The sequence below is a fragment of the Copadichromis virginalis genome, linkage group LG23 (assembly GCF_057382275.1).
Source record: "Copadichromis virginalis isolate Kocher_CV1m ecotype Utaka linkage group LG23, C_Virginalis_male_GT1.1, whole genome shotgun sequence".
NCBI classification, from domain to species: Eukaryota; Metazoa; Chordata; class Actinopteri; order Cichliformes; family Cichlidae; genus Copadichromis; species Copadichromis virginalis.
In genome coordinates this window covers 21,876,894-21,894,685 of record NC_140639.1, presented here as the reverse complement: position 1 = coordinate 21,894,685, position 17,792 = coordinate 21,876,894, and the positions used below count along the sequence as shown (strand labels likewise).

General features: G+C 43.9%; 1 pseudogene across 1 annotated transcript; it reads right to left on the bottom strand.

Annotated features, from left to right (window-relative positions):
* Positions 1–2,496: 2,496 nt before the first annotated feature.
* Positions 2,497–17,505, bottom strand: LOC146680818 (prolactin receptor-like; annotated as a pseudogene). Its single transcript, XR_014917912.1, has 8 exons — positions 17,401–17,505; positions 15,362–15,503; positions 13,422–13,591; positions 11,975–12,153; positions 7,071–7,224; positions 6,369–6,456; positions 6,036–6,105; positions 2,497–4,384 (listed from the first exon to the last, which is right to left on the bottom strand). The product of XR_014917912.1 is annotated as a prolactin receptor-like (transcript).
* Positions 17,506–17,792: the final 287 nt, after the last annotated feature.

Genomic DNA, 17,792 nt, shown 5'->3' with positions numbered 1-17,792 from the left:
GTGGATCACATGCTTTTTAAGTGCATCATGTGACATGTTCAGTATTGTCACACATGTCTAGATTGCCCCTGATATCATAACTGCTCAAACACTGATTATTATATTTGAAGAATTATTACTGATGGCAGCAAAGTTGATGCTGATTTGTCGCCCCCTAGAGATCAAAACACAAACTGCATGATGTCGCTGCAACTCATAGTGAAAGGAAGTGTTTAAATGACTGAAACACATTCAGCTTTCACAGCCAGCCAATATCCTGTGACACTGAACATGTACAAACACAGGTCTTGAACTTTTCCACATTTTGTCACATTACAGCCACAAACATGAATCAATTTTATTGGAATTTCACGTGAAAGACCAACACAAAGTGGTGTACACGTGAGAAGTGGAACGAAAATCATACATGATTCCAAACATTTTTTACAAATAAATAACTAAAAAGTGGGGCATCACCAGGTCATGACTACAACCCCCGGGTTAAGCCTGTTGGATTTTATTATTGTTATTTGTATTGGGAAATATCTAACCATATATGCTTAGAGGTGTATAATCAGTTGTGTAGTGATAGGATATGTGATCCTTAGTGGTCTGCAACGACTTTGTTTTCTGGTGTTCTGGCATTCACACCCACATCCTGGGAGCATGGGAGAGGTTGTACCTTCTCTTATTGTTTTATGGTAGGATAAAATATCTATATCTGTTTTAGTCTAAGTGCCTTTTGTTTAGATGAACTGCTGGACTTCCAGACCAGCAGGTTTAGGGAAGTTGTTTATGGGGTCACATTCTGGGGTGCAGGTGTGTCACTAAGGTGCAGGAGAGGCATTCCTCCTCTGTCCCCTTCGGGTCACCTGTACTTCAGTTTTATTCCACATCCTATACATCCACATTACTCACACTATCATAGCACATACATATAGGGCCTTGGGGGGGTGGGCATGTTATATGGTATCCAGAGGACAGTCTGGGTATTTAACCTCAACTCTGGTGTCGGTGCCCGTCTCTCAATTTTAAATGCATGAAGATATTGAGGGTTCTCGGGAGGGACCATGCTGACACCGGCTGCTCTCTGGCAGGAAGAACCATGCCTCTTCTATGTTTTAAATACACTTTAGAACAGCATGCAGCAGCACCACATATGAGCGGGAAGAGGGAGACATGGGGTCTTCACACTCCCGTTCTCTGTTTATCATCGGGACGGAGGGGCTGGGAGGAAGAGTTGGCCGTCTGATGGGGGTCTGGTGGGGGGGTCTCCCTGCTGCTCCGGGACCGGGGGTGGTCTGCTTGTCTCCACCCCAGGAAAAAGGCTAAAATCTCCTGGGTCTGGGTACCATCACCCCTCAGGGGTGGTGGTGCCTGGACCTGGGATATAGAGCATGTTTGGAGAGGGTGTGTACAGTGTCCATTTATGTTTGTTTCTACTTTGGGCGAGTGATGAGTATTTGTATGGGGATGGGGGGCCCTTGGACCTTGGGCCTCTGCGCCTGGGGCTTGGTGCACTGTGGCGTGGCTGGATGCCAGCAGAGCTCACAGGCACATCACCACAGCTCCCTCTGGCTTCTGCTCCGTGGCTTCTGGGTGACCCCTTGTCTTGGGCTCTCCTTAGCTCTTTCCAGGAGAGTGGCACGGTTGCACCTCTGATGGTACTTCTTGGGCTCTCACGCTCTGGGGGCCTCTGAAAGTCTGGGGCCTGGATCTCCTCCATGCCTGCTTCATGCCCTTGGGGACGGGGCTATGGTTCCCCACACCCTCTAGCAGATTACATGAAGAAAACCTTTTGAATGCAATACAATACAATACCTGAAAATGCAGGTGCTCATAGACACACACTATATCTTTCTTGGCTGCTACCTCAAAGCACACTGTGCGCTGTTGGTTGCACATACACAACTGTTCTACTATATTAATGTTTAGCTGCCAATGGACTTGAGGAGTAAATAATAAAAGGCCAAATGTCTGTAACTGAGGATTCTGTCTCAGTGATTTATAGCTGTAACGTGTTGGGTAAATCATGTTCATGTTGCATGATCACAGTCCGCTTCAGGACCTGACAAAAGTTGATTAAGAATTAAGACCAGGTTTACTTTAAGAAGTAAGATCAGAGCATTATTATTTTTAACTGTTTGGCCTCACATACTGAAGAGCACCAACAGGACAGACTTACCTTTAAGCCTCACCAGTGTCCAGAGTAATTAATCAAATTCAGCTCAATGTACAGTTATGTTTTTTTTACTCTATTACTTCAGCCTGATTTAAGTGTGACTGATCTTTTTATTATACATTTTTAAAAAAGTTTTGTTCTATGCTTTATAGATTTTATAGAATATTTGTTTACAATGATTTATTTGCATCAAACCAATCACATGTAACAAACACAGCATATTTCATGCCAGAAATAAAAGGTCAAACATTCTGGAAAATTATTCTGAAGTGAAACAAACCTTATTTCATGGCAGAATCATAACTAATGCACTTTTGTCAGTTATTTCAGCTCCTAAACAGTGGCCGGAGGAAAGAATTGGCAGAATAATGTGGCACATGTTAGAGAGGTTTCCTTGTAGATACTCTGTACAAATATTAAAACCATTAAAATCATAGAATTATTAACACCTGTTTTGAATTTCCCCAAAAAAGACAAGAATGATCACAAAAGCAAATCAAATATAGACCAGAGTCATCCAGCTACATATAGATCACTATCTTTCATAGATACCGATATTAAAAAACACCGTGTTTAGAAAAAGTCATTCCAGCACTCAATAAAACACACACACACATTCCTCCCCATCCCCATGTGCCTCCTACTTTCCGCTCCACCACACCCACCCACACATGCAGAGCCTTGGGGTGCAGGTGTGTCACCAGGGTGGAGGGGAGGCATTCCTCAGCACACACAACACACATTCCCATACCGAGTTTTTCACTGAGATGAGACAAAACCTCACAGCAATCATTAAATAATGGATGAATTGTATTTCGTATGCATTATTTATTAATCGAAGAAGAGTTCAGTCTTTTTTTTATTACACAAAGGTTTTCTCACATTGTTTTTGATCAGTTTGTTATTTGATGATATAAAAAGTACACACAAATTATATACACAACGTTAGCGCAAAATAACCACAGACCAGCTTTTATACACGCTCTCTACTTTCCTCTGCATCTGGAGGGCTATGTTGACGGAGCTCATGCTCCAAGTTGACTCTCCTCTATCACATTTATCTTCACAAAAACAGACTGAACATCCAAATGATGTTTACCAAAGCAAAGGTAAAATAATTCCTGCTTATTAACCACAAAATATCTTCACTGATGACCTGACTGACCTTGTCCTCCAGAGCTACCCTCTGGGTATCGTTTCTAACTGAATTCTCTGTCACACCAGTGCTGCTGACTGCGGGTGGATGTGCAGATATCCCTTATGTATTTTCCCATGGTTGTTTTTCTGCAGTCGCCTCACACTCCAACTCACACTCACCGTACATCATATGCAATCACAGATGCATTTCATCTAATACTCTGTGTCAGTTTTCGCTTCTCTTGTTCTTTGTTCATCCTTAAATGTTTTCTCTGAGTGGCCGGAATTTGTGGGGGGTTTTCTTTTTTTAAATTAAACAAATAAGCAAAGAAATAAGGAACAGGATCTGATTCCAGTCAAACCAGCAGGATACAGCAGATTTCACTTTGCATATGTTAAAAGTCTGCATGTTGGATGCATTCCTGTTTTTTTTAAGTATATGGATCTACTGCTTGTCAGTCAGCCACTGTTGTCAACAGTAACAGGCAGCACAGGGACAGCTGCCTCATTCCTCTCAGAGTCATCCCCATCATTCTTCTTCTCTTCCTTCCCCTTAGCTTCTAAACCAACCCTCAGAAAAGATGCCAAGCACGGCACTAGATGCACCTCGCCACTTTCCTTTAAGAGCTGGACACAAGTGTAGAAGTTTTGTGGTGAGTGGCTGGTGCTGAAAGTGAGTTCTGGGACCAGGACAGTATTGGGACCGCAGGAATATTGCATCATGCTGTAGTCAGTCCCGGGCAGTGATACGATCTTCAGCATCGGCCATGGAGAAGGAATACTCCGAGGTTTGGTGAAGGCTTCAGTGGGAGAAGAGCTGTAAGGCGGCACACTCTACACAATCAATGTAGGGTTTGGAGCCGTGAGCTGATGGTGGGCGGACACTTCCATGGGTGCCGGGTTGCAGGGAACTAGTAAGGTGTCCCTCTCTGATTCTGTAGGGTTGCGTGGGTCGCTGTTGTCCTTTGGTGTGTTTAGATAGAGGTCATTGGCACTCACATGGTCCCAGACGTCCTCGGAGGAGCTTGGAGGCCTGTAGCTGTGGAAGTTACTGAACTGACAATTGATTTCATCCAAGTTCCCCTTCTATGGATGGAGGTGGGGGTGGGAGGAGGAATGAAAGACAAAATTGAAAAAGTAATGAAAATTAAGATACGGAAGAAAGTGGGAAAAGAGGAAGAACAATAATCTTAAAGGAAATTACAGGAAGACAAAGTGATAAAATAAGAGGAGAATGGAGCAGGGAAAAACACATATGGAGTGAGGCATGAGAATTAAAAAAGAAGCGTCCTGATGCATGCTCAATCATCCAGGTAAGTAAATCCCAAAAAGTTGATTCTGTTCATCTGGACGTAGCGTTTTCAGTGGGAGAAACATTTCGTCACTCATCCAAGTCACTTCTTCAGTCTGAGCTGACTGCAGGTTTCCCCAATCGTATAAAAAGTATATTTGCATAATGACTGAAACCAACCCACTGAAGGAGCAATGGATCAGTATTTAACTCATTCACTGCCATTGACGTCTATAGCCGTCAATGGCAGTGAATGAGTCAATGGGTTTAACTCATTCACTGCCAATGGCTGGCAGTGAATGAGTTAAGGTTTGACTCTCATCATCCACTGGAGCATAAACTGGATGTCATCAGGACGCTACAACACAGAGCGAACACCATCCCCACAGACACAGCGGCCAGGAAAGCAGAAGAACATCAAGAAGGCCCTGAGTAAAAGTTGCTATCCAAGCTGGATATTTATGAAAGCTGGGAAGGCGCCAAAAGAAAGCTCCAGCTGATCCAGGACAGAAGGACAACTGCTGACTAAGCGAAAACCTGTAGGGATCCCGAGTATCGGAACAGTTGAGATGCATTTTTTCTAAACACCGTGTTTCTGTGGCTTTTAAATCCCAAAATACGCTGCGCCAAAAATTGGCCCACCCCAAGGATCGGGTCCCCCGACACAAACAGCACAGAAGAGCTACCTCGTCAGGCCAGGACTCTGCAGTCTATTTACACCTACAGGCCAGTGGACACTCTTTCAAGGATGAGGATGTACACATCCTGGACAGGGAGGAACAGTCAGGGAGGCCATTTACGTGAAAAGGGAAAGACCATCTCTGAATCAAGGAGGGGGCCTAAGTGTCCATCTTTCACCATCTTACAATGCTGTGATTGCAGCCATTCCCCAACTCTCTGTGAATGGTACTCATGGCCATTGATCAGTGGGCTTTGGTCAGTGGTTGTTCATCAATGGTCATGAGAATTTGCATAATTATGATTAAGGAACTGACCTCCCAGCCCATTGTTCCTTCAGTGGGCTGGTTTCAGTCATTATGCAAATGTACTGTTTATAAGATTTGGGGAAACCTGCAGTCAGCTGAGACTGAAGAAGTCACTTGGATGAGTGACGAAACGTTTCTCCCACAAAATGCTACGTCCAGATGAACAGAATCAACTTTTTGGGATAAGAAAGGAGAGAGAGATGAGGGAGGATATGGGGAAACAAATTAGCCTTAAAATGTAAATATAAAATTAAGCAAGAGGACATGGGAAAATTATGGAAAAGAAAGAAAAGGGCAACAAAACACAGGGAAAAATTGGACTTGACAATACAATTAGAAAAAGGGGGGAGAAGAGATTTAAAAAAGAGACAAATGGAGGGAAGAAAAGAAAGGAGCAGAAGTACAAGGTCAGAACAAATGGCTTAAACCCTGAAAGCAGCGCTGCACGCAGGCAAGTTACCTTCAAAAGCACGGGGTCAATGCCAATAATCTGTGATTTTGGAATGGCCGGCAGGAAGAACTCTTTTATTCTGAAGGTGAACGCAGACAGGGAGGAGGGTTGAAAATAGCAAAAATGAAAACAAAAACACACAACACATTCATCCTCCAACACTGTGACTGTGTGACAGCAGTAACTTCTGCTAACTGAGGTTCTAAGGGTTCTAAATAAGGTCATTGTAATGTTATAGCCATTATAGAGATCAAGGTAAGACCAAAACCAAGTTAATGACTAGCATTTGATACAAAGTCAGCAAGTAATTTTATTTTGAAGGAAAGATGTGTTTTTTCTCACCTCTTGGTCTGTAGAACAAGACTAAAGGCGATAACAAGCAGAGCCAGAACACCAACTCCAGTCTCCAGAATCAGCACCAACAGTTTACCTGCACAGGTAAAACACATTTACTCAGCTTCTGTTTCCTGCTCTCCATCAGCTTTATGACACAGTGACACATTTAACTGGAAAAGTTACAGTTCTTATAGAGATTCTGTGTGTAAGAAGCTGTCATTTTTTATAATTATTTTAGCATCTATAATGCATGTAACAGAAATGTGCTTAATGCAGTTACATAACTTATCTTTTATTAGTCTGCAGGATTAATGTCTTCTGTCGAGCTCTAGATGTTTGACACATCTGTTCTTTCCTGCCACAGCACAGCTGTCATGGACTTTGTGTTCAAAGGATTTTGTTTTAGGTGATTAATGTCTAAAAATTCTGTGCACAAAATGCAAAGGGATTTTACGCCTGCTTAATAAATTTTAGTTAAGCACTATCATAAAAAAGTGCCTACATCTTTTTTATGCATAGCCAAATTGGTTTTACATGGACATAATGAGAAAAAATATCAGAAATTTATAAAAACCAAACATTAAAAGTAGAAAGACAACTGTATTCACTACAATTAAAACTAAAATAATGGTAACAAATAAAAACAACTTACTAATTATCAAAAAGTATGTAAATCAGCACCATATTGCCATCTGCCTGCTGACATACCTGCAGACGGTTTTGGGGGGATGCTCATCACCAGCGTGGTGCTCCAGTCACTCCACAGCTTGGAGTGCTGCGCACGGCAACGAACTCGGACCATGTAGTCGTCAACAGAGAGTCCAAGCAGCTCCACCTGAGGCTCACGCAGAGGATACTTCACCTGCAAACAGATAGCATGTTCTATGACATGCAGACTATAATGAACTACTTTATTCTTGAAAATATGTCAGCAGAAAAGTAAAGAATTCAGTCTAATGAATACATTTTTTTAAAAATCTAAGTTTTTCATTCTCTCTTTTTCAAAGTCTTAGTCTCTCACAGTTCGGGGTTTCTTTTGTATTTTGCTTATTTTTTGTTTTATTTTATGATGCTGAGTTTGGGGTTTTTGTCTGTATGTTATTGAGAGTTTTTTGTTTGTTTGTTTGTTTGTTTGTTTGTATTTTATTGTTTTTGTGATGTTTCTTTATACTTGTGTTTGTTGATTTTTGTGGTATTGTGACTGTGATTGTCAGTTTTGTGATATGTTATGTATTCTGTTTTGGTTTATTTTTACTCTTCAAGACTCACAGATCTTCCTCTGTCTAACCTTTGTTGTTTCTTTTATTATTCCTCCTTTTTCTCCTTGAGACTTTGTTCATCGAGTTAAACATGCTCACTTTTTTCACACAGCACTGATCACAGTTTTTAGAACTTTGATCTTTATACATAGTTGTGCTTATCATCTTCTGTGCAGATGTTACTGTAGAATACCCAACATCTTCCTCACAGCCGCATCCTGACTTCAGTGAGCTACAGTAAACTCTTATTCATCCGACACCAGAGTTAGAGTCAATGAAATTACTGTCATCTCACATCTGAATGGGTTTTCTGCACAAATGCAGAAATGAATACGTTGAAGACTAATTTAACCAGATACAAATACAGAAAGGGCTCAAATGTTATGTTTTATATTTTAATGTTTCTTTTAGCATATTTAAAACCTTAAATATCTGCTGAAAACACCTTAAGCCTCTTAACCCAGATCTTAAATATAAATCTTACTTAAGAAATAGCAACATCAGCTCTGACGTTCCTTGATTGAATAATCCGATTAAATTTAAAGTCCAATCTCTGCCCCTCCTGGAATCGCTACCTTATCGTGGTGGAGGGGTTTGTGTGTCACAGGGATCCCAGGGGCTATGTTGTCTGGGGGCTTTTGCCCCCTGGTAGGGTCTCCCATGGCAAATTGGCCCTGGGTGAGGGACCAGACAAAGAGCGATTCATAAGACCCTTATGAAAAGGACACCGAGGGAACAGTTTACCCTGCCCGGGATAGGGTTACCGGGGCCCCGCCCTGGAGCCAGGCCCGGGGAGGGTGCCCGAGGGCGAGCGTCTGGTGGCCGGGCCTTAGTCCATGGGGCCCGGCCGGGCACAGCCCGAAGAGGAGACATGGGCCCATCCTCCCGCAGGCCCACCACCCGCAGGAGGCGCCATAGGGGTCGGGTGCATTGTGTGCCGGGTGGCGGCCAGGAGCGGAGGCCCTGGCGGACTGACCCCCGGCTGCCAAGACTGGCAATAGGGACATGGAATGTCACATCTCTGGTGGGGAAGGAGCCTGAGTTAGTGCGTGAGGTTGAGAGGTACCGGCTAGATATAGTCGGGCTCACCTCTACACATGGCTGGGGCTCTGGAACCAGTCTCCTGGAGAGGGGCTGGACTCTGTCTCAGTCTGGAGTTGCCCCTGGTGAGAGGCGGCGGGCTGGGGTGGGTATCCTAGTATCCCCTCGGCTTGCTGCTGGTACGTTGGGGTTTTTCCTGGTGGACGAGAGGGTTTGTTCCCTGCGCCTTAGGGTCGGGGAACGGGTCCTGACTGTCATCTGCGCGTATGCGCCGAGTGGCAGTTCAGAGTACCCAGCCTTCTTAGAGTCCCTGGGGGGGGGGGGGGGGGGGTGCTCCACCTGGAGACTCTGTTGTCCTGCTGGGAGACTTCAATGCTCACGTGGGTAACGACAGCGAGACCTGGAGGGGCGTGATTGGGAGGAACGGCCTCCCTGATCTGAACCCGAGCGGTGCTCTGTTATTGGACTTCTGTGCTAATCACAGTTTGGCCATAACGAACACCCTGTTCGAACATAAGAGTGTCCATAAGTGCACGTGGCACCAGGACGCTCTAGGCCGTAGGTCGATGATCGATTTTGTAATCGTATCAGCAGACCTGCGACCATATGTTCTGGACACTCGGGTAAAGAGAGGGGCTGAGCTGTCAACTGATCACCACCTGGTGGTGAGTTGGATCAGGTGGCGGGGGAAGACGCTGGACAGACCTGGTGCACCTAAACGCGTAGTGAGGGTGTACTGGGAACGTCTAGCAGAGGCCCCAGTCCGCGAGATCTTCAACGCACACCTCCGGCAGAGCTTCAACAGCATTCCGAGGGAGACTGGGGACATTGAGTCCGAATGGACCATGTTCAGCGTCTCCATTGCCGAAGCTGCTGCATTGAGCTGCGGCCGCAAGGTGGTTGGTGCCTGCCGTGGTGCTAATCCCCGAACCAAATGGTGGACACCAGAGGTGAAGGGAGCCACCAGGCTGAAGAAGGAGTCCTATCGGGCTTGGTTAGCCTGTGGGACTCCGGAGGCAGCCGACAGGTATCGACATGCCAAGCGGAATGCGGCTCGGGCAGTGGCTGAAGCAAAAACTCGGGTGTGGGAGGAGTTCAGAGAGGCCATGTAAAAGGCTTTTGGACTGCCTCGAAGAGATTCTGGCAAACCGTCAGACGTCTCAGGAGGGGAAAGTGGTGCTCTACCTGCACTGTGTATAGTGCTGGCGGAGCGCTGCTGACGTCGACTGAGAAAATTGTCAGGCGGTGGAAGGAATACTTCGAGGACCTCCTTAATCCCACTGACACGTCTTCCGAGGAGGAAGCAGAGTCTGGGGATGAGGGGAATGCCCCGCCAATTTCCGGGGGCGAGGTCACTGAGGCAGTTAAACAACTCCTTGGTGGCAGAGCCCCTGGTGTTGATGAGGTCCACCCCGAGTTCCTGAAGGCTCTGGACGTTGTAGGGCTGTCCTGGTTGACACGCCTCTGCAATGTTGCGTGGAGATCAGGGGCAGTACCTGTGGACTGGCAGACCGGGGTGGTGGTCCCCATCTTTAAGAAAGGGGACCGGAGGGTGTGTTCCAACTACAGGGGGATCACACTCCTCAGCCTCCCTGGGAAAGTCTATGCCAGGGTGCTGGAAAGGAGAGTTCGTCCGTTAGTCGAACCTCGGATACAGGAGGAACAATGCGGTTTTCATCCTGGTCGCGGAACACTGGACCAGCTCTTTATCCTCTCCAGGATACTTGAGGGTGCATGGGAGTTTGCCCAACCAGTCTACATGTGTTTTGTGGACTTGGAGAAGGCATTCGACCGTGTCCCTCAGGGTGTCCTGTGGGAGGTGTTGCGGGAATATGGGGTGTCTGGCCCATTGCTACGGGCCATTCGATCCCTATACAACCGTTGCAAGAGCTTGGTTCGCATTGCCGGCAATAAGTCGGACTCGTTCCCGGTGGGTGATGGGCTCCGCCAGGGCTGCCCTTTGTCTCCGGTTCTGTTCATAATTTTTATGGACAGGATTTCTAGGTGCAGCCAAGTGGCGGAGGGCTTTCGCTTTGGTGGCCTCAGAATCTCATCTCTGATTTTTGCAGATGATGTGGTTCTGTTGGCTTCATCGGGTGAGGGCCTCCAGCTCGCACTGGAACGGTTCGCAGCCAAGTGTGAAGCAGCGGGCATGAGGATCAGCACCTCCAAATCTGAGGCCATGGTTCTCAGCCGGAAAAGGGTGGAGTGCCCACTCCGGGTCGGGGATGAGTTCCTGCCCCAAGTGGAGGAGTTCAAGTATCTCGGGGTCTTGTTCGCGAGTGATGGGAGAAGGGAGCCGGAGGTCGACAGACGGATTGGGGCTGCAGCTGCAGTAATGCGGACGCTGCACCGGTCCGTCGTGGTGAAGAGGGAGCTGAGTGTAAAAGCGAAGCTCTCAATTTATCGGTCGATCTACGTCCCTACCCTCACCTATGGCCACGAGCTGTGGGTAGTGACTGAAAGAACGAGATCGCGGATACAAGCGGCAGAAATGAGCTTCCTCCGAAGGGTGGCTGGCCTCTCCCTTAGAGATGGGGTGAGAAGTTCGGCCATCCGGGAGGGGCTCAGAGTAGAGCAGCTGCTGCTCCACATCGAAAGGAGCCAGCTGAGGTGGTTCGGGCATCTGACAAGGATGCCCCCTGGGCGCCTCCTGGGTGAGGTGTTCCAGGCATGTCCCACCGGGAGGAGGCCCCGGGGCAGACCCAGGACACGCTGGAGAGATTATATCTCTCGGCTGGCCTGGGAACGCCTTGGTATTCCCCCGGATAAGCTGGAGGAGGTGGCTGGGGAGAGGGAGGTCTGGGCCTCTTTGCTTAGGCTGCTGCCCCCGCGACCCGGCCCCGTACAAACCGGATGAAGATGGATGGTCCAATCTCTGGTCTCACAGTATAAATTTAAATTTATACCCATTAGAAATACCTGCTTTTACCTATAGACACCACCTATGAACCTGAATAATGTACCCTCTAACCACAAAGACAATGTTTTTGTAATACACTATATTTAGTGTATTTGTGTGTATATTTTACACTCAATATCACAATAATTATAAGTATTTGTGCAACAAATCTTCATAAATGACCAATTAAATGGCCAAATTTGACTCAAAATTTGACTCAAATGTTCATGTCCCCTGTGAATGTTCATGTCCCCTGTGGGACGTGAACATTTCTTTTCTCCCCTAAAGAACGTTACCAGAACAGGAAATGCAAGCGCCTTTACCCAAGTCCATTGTATTATTTTTATGACATAAGACTGCCACAGTAAAGAGAAGTCATATTTGTTCCTCTCCATGTTTTCTCCCCATACCTTCCAGTTGTCAGACTCTGTAACATGTCTGTACTGCAGCTCATAGACCAGTGTGATCCAACCATACTGCACGTGGCCGGGCACCGGGTAGGTCCAGGAAATCAACGCGTTTTGGCCCATTTCATCGATGCCTGCATTTGTCAAGTTGTAAGTCACGTTGACTGGAATTTCAGTCTGAACTGTTAAACACACACAAAATGTGTTTTGAAACATTAGCTGTGTGTCAGTAAATAGTTCTAGTTTCTATTTCCTGTCTTTGGTGCTCAGGAAAACAAAAAAAGAACATCTATAATGAGACGACAAATTTTGATGCTAATGTTGAAACTCCAGCTTTCTCCTGCCGATGCTTCCAGACATCCATCCTTGTTGAGACTTTTTCTAACTGCAGAGTCATGAACTTTAACATGTAACATGCTACATGAGGCCTGTAGATTCTTAGAGGTAGCTCTTTGTTTTTCTGCAGCTTTTCTGAGCTGTCCACTCTTGGCATGATTGGCAGCAGTTTCTAAGATCATTGTTGATGTCTGTCCTCTTTGGCTTTATGTGAACACACACCTGAATCATCCAGATCAAAAAACTGCAAAACCACTACTTTTACAGAGGTGCTCACATTTTGTGATCATCAGTTAGTCAAGTGATTTTTCACCTGGCTTCTACTTGTCCTCTAAATTCCTATGGAAGCAGTAAGAGTGTGCATAGTTTTTCCACACACTGCTTCTGCATTTTGGATTATTTTTTGTCAAATTAATAGTGTCAATGTCTAATATGATATAGTTCATCTGAGGTTGTATTGAAAAAAATCATCCCCCGGCTTCCAGTGTTGCTATAAAGTTTGCGATTTGGAGTTTAAAAATAGTCAAATAGTTAAATAGTCAGATATAATGATAAAAGAGGTGACCGGCTAAAACACATGTGCATAGTTTACTCCCAAGGCTAATTTAGAGCAAGGAAAAATCCTACCACTCACTAATACCTAAAGGTCACTAAAGGTCTGCTTGCACTAAAAACATATCAGATGTGTTTTTTGGGGGGGGGGCAGTCATGGATATGCAGACAATTATACATGGATCACGGTGACAGTAAAGAAAAGTTAAAGACACACACAGGAGCACAGATTTTTTAGCTGGTTGGCGGAGCATGAGGACTCGTTTCTGGTTTAATTAATTTATAGCCTCGAACTTACTCTTTTTTCATCTGTTTTCTTTGTATCATTTTGTTCTTCAGTAAATAAGCAATAACAAGGAGAAATTTGCACTAATATCTGATTCAATTCAGAATCAAACTCAGAACAGAACCGCTTTGGTTTGTTTTTTGGGTTTTTTTTGTTGTTTTTTTGCTAAATAACAAACCAAAAACTAACTACAAAAAAGAAACTGAATTTTGTGTTATGGAGTAATGGAGGTAGTTTGAATCAGTATTGATAAGCCAATATCATCTCCATCTTTACCTATTTCTGCCACATCCAGGCAGTGCTGCTGGGAGGTGTAGTTTCTGTGGGTGGTTATGGCAATCACGGTCAAACAGTACACCGTCCATATAGACGTATGGCTGCTGTCGAAGTGGCAGCTGTTGGGGCCGCCAGTCACATAGTCTGGACATTCAAGGTTGGGTTCCTGCCTTCAAAAAAATCAAAGAAAAAACACATTTAGATAAGCACTAACACACAAAAAGGAAATCAGTAAATTAACACTGGACATTTTTTTATACAATACCTTTCTTTTGTTTTGTTTTTTTTCACACTTTTTGTTTAACTTCTAAGCAGGTCTGCAGAGTTTAGTGGTGTTAGACAATTTGATATATAGCCATCATGAAGCCATTGTTGTAGCTTCACTCTGCAGTTCAGAGATCCACCCAGAGTCCTGAAGAACTGTTTACAACCAAAAGAAAAACAAGGAATCCCACAACAGATGGTCTCACTCCTGAGGACCTGAGGTTAATTTGTCTGAGACTGAAGTGATGCTCAGAGACGTTTTCCATCATACCTCAATACGAAGACTAAACCAAGTCGCCACCTGGTTTTCCCAACCTCTAAAACCAACTTAAAACCAGTTTCAGAACTAGTCCAAAGACAATGTCAAATCATATTCCAAATGCAAGAATGTCAAGGAACCTGTCTTTAAGTTTCCAAACTTTTGTATATGGAGCATAATCCCAAAATTGTGTTTAGCCTCATTGACATGCAGCACAAACATCAGTGGTGAGGTGTGCCTGCAGAGTGTAATCTCCCTCTCTGAGCTGTGACTTTATTCCTAGTTGCTTTGCTGTTTGGTGAAATTTTGTCTTTTATTTGTCAGATAATCACTGATCTACATTTGTTTTCCCAAACAAGCACTGGTGGGTGCGCTGAAGCCACGTGGAAGTCAAAAGCACAATCCAATTTCTCCCGATTAGTGGAAGTGTTTTCTTTGCTGTGGCTGCCATCTGGGCCAGCTGGCATCTGTTTGAGGCCACATCTGCGTTCAGGACTTCAGAGTAGCTAAAATGTGAACGCTTCCCAGTGACATGAAGCACGAGAAATCAAACTGCACAAACTCACCTGACCCAGAAACTTCAGTGTGCTGCTGATCTGGGGCTTCTTTTATAGTTTCACAAGGCTAAAACAAGGCTCTTATTGTTTGTTATGGACTCTGGCAGATGCCAGTGCTTCTCACTGGGCTCTCCTCTCAGAAATCTGTGCCCAGTCTTCAGTGAACTAATATTGCTGTCTAGCCTCCACTCTCCTTGTCTGGATCCTTACTCCCCTGTTCCTCATTTGCTGTTCCATGGAGTCCAGTGCTGCCTCCAGCTCTTGCTTCTGCTTAGCCACACCTCTAACCTGTACTCAAAGGACTTACCTGGATACATCCAGATTCCTGCTCTGCTCGGAAAACCTCCTCCCTAAACTGAAACCTCTCTATTCACAGGTAAGGCTATTTCCATCACTTACTCCACAATCACATCTACACGAGCTTGCCTCCACCTAACCTTCTCCTCTCCTCCCCATCACAGATCTCCCAGCTGTTTGTCTTTGCTCAAACTCTGCACCAGTTTTCAGTACGTCATTAGTTGTCTTTTCAATAAACCTTTTATTTAAAGAGTTTGAATTCTGAGTCCTAACCTGCCAGCATGACATGTATAAAAATCTCTAGGGAAGTTTGATTAAAACACATTTAAAATTTATACCCCAGAATAAGTTTTGACTTTGACATAGCGGGTTTATGCCTCTTGCATCTTTGCTTTTGTGGAGCATTTCCATTGAGTTCAGTTCAGAATTTTGGAGAGCCACATTTGTCAGTTGGTATAATATCCTGCCATCCCTGTAGGATGTATTTTTGTATATTTCTATGTATTTTTTACAATGTGGGCTAGTTTTACTTATAAAATATTTTTAATGTGCAGTGTTCATACTCTGTAGAGTAGGTGAGGATGTGGGTGACTTGCTCGCCATCTGTCAGGTTGCTGAGTGGATGCCACCAGCAGGTGAAGTCCTCCATGTTGGGCGAGCGGCAGAAGTAGATGTGAGGCATCACTGTGGGGCCACCGGTCGTCTCTGTGGAGTCAGACACAGGTGGAGTTACAAGCAGCGTGATGCAGTAACACTCTCTGCCAATTATTCATATTTTGCTTCCAAGAAAGATCCTGGGAGGTTTTATTTTAGATTTATCTTGTTACTTGCAGTTGCAATACTTTTTAGTTGTTTTTTGATTCTGATGGAGTAACTTTGTATTATCAAAAAGTGGAAAAATGTTAATTTCTCTTACTGTTATCTCATTTTGTGTCAATTTATCCTCCTTTTAATCTAATCCCTTTTGATTATCCAGCCTTTTTTATTTCAGGCGTCCACTTTTTGTTTAATGAAGCAATGAGGCAGAAATCCCCTGCCTCCAAAAAAACAAGTAAATCACAGTGTTATAATTGTAAAAATTTAAAGTACGCTACACAGATTCTTAAATATAGGATTAGAGGTTGTGTATGAAAGGTTTCTGCAGTCACAGTGCTGTTAAATAATAATCAAAGCTCTGATAGTAACGGATGCACACAAACAGCAGAATGAAGTTTGTAACCAGAAGAAAAGTAACTTCTCTGATACTGCAGCACATCTTTACCCTCTGGAGCTCTTATCTACTGGTTGCTGGTCAGGCTTTTGCTGCTCCTCTTCCCTCAGCTGTGGAACTCCTACAGAGTTTATGTAAAGATGGGCGTAGCTTTTGGTTTCTGGATGCTGTAGTTTGAATCCTTTTGGTTGCTGTTGTGTTGGTTTTATGGATCAAGAAGTAACGATATGTGTATGAAAGAGTGGAGTACTAATCAGCTAATCTATAAAATGTATGAATGCAACACCCAGACTGAGATACCTGCCAAGGAGTAACTTCTGTGTCCTGTTAAAGATTTATTACATAAAACATGGAGACTTTAAATATAATTTTGTGCTGGGTAACTGTTTCACTGAGTTAAAAAAACAAAAACAAAAAATATTTAGGCTTTTTACTCGAGTAAAAGTTACAATCCTAGTTAAATAGCTTAAAAGTAAACAAGCTCTTAGAATCAAAGTAATTCGTCTTGTGAGATTAATATAAGTGTCTATGTATCAGTCTTAGCTATAAAGAGCATTCTGTTTATGTAAAATGACCATTTCATATACATTAATGATCTATATGAAATGGTCATTTTACATAAACAGAATAACTTTACTGCTTTACAGCATAACTACCTCTAGGCAGTTTAATTCTTAGCAGGGCCTCAGTGTGGTGATTAATATAGTGAAACCCTGCGTGCCCATCAAGATGATGCCGTGGAAAGTGAGCAGTAATCCATTGGAAAATCTGTGGCGCTTCAGTCTGCAGCAGCAGGGAAAAAAGGGAAGGCCGTATGTTTGCATCCAGTATGCAGTTTTATGGCTTTTCCCTTTGATTTTCCCTCTGAGATTTCGCCAAAATGCTGGAATAGTTTGTAAATATAGTTTTGTATAGAATAGTTAGTACATAATTATTATATACTATGATTAGATAGTCTTTGCACTTTTAAAATGAAGAGCCACCAGTTGTTGTTCCACGATGCCTGTTGATACTAGTTTTTTACAAATTGGTGAAACTGCCTTTATTTGTGCAGGAGTTTCACACCCTGTGAGGTTCAAAGAGAAATTTCTAAAGAACAGAAAGAATGGAGGGATGACTTAAAATAATCATGCCCTGGATTGATGTGAATCCTGTCAGAGGATTTACAGTAATAAATTTTAAGAAACACATTTTTCCTTAAAAACGTTTTATTCCTCTCAAATTAAACTGTTATAATTTCAGCACCATGGACCGCACACACAGTTTTTATGTTGATCTCATAAGCAGTCATCTTACACTTGACTTTTGAGTAGTGGACCTAACATGCAGAAAATAAAAAGAAATCACCAGTTTGAAAAACCGCCAGTCTTAAGCGGTTGCTCTCAGACTCACCATGGTCGTGTCTTTCTGTGTGAGCGATGTTCTTGGCGACGATGCTGCCATTGCTCACTGGAGGAAGCAGAAAGAACAGCAACCACAACATCTCAGATCTATCTGGTAACCTGTCAACACAAACAAATAAACATTCAAAGATGAAAACTGGAGAAAACGCCACTGAACCCCTAATGCTCTTAACACTCTTACTGTGATTTTTTACTGTGATTGAGTCTCAGTGTCCACTTGTGTCTGTGTCAGGCCAAGAGGCCAAGTACATCTAAGATTTTCTTAGGTTGTTTCAAGTTAGTGTTTGAAAGCTGTACTACCAACCAAAAGTCAAGAAACAACCTCACTACTAGACACTGGACACATAATATTGGCACCATGTTTTGAAATTTGAGGGCTTT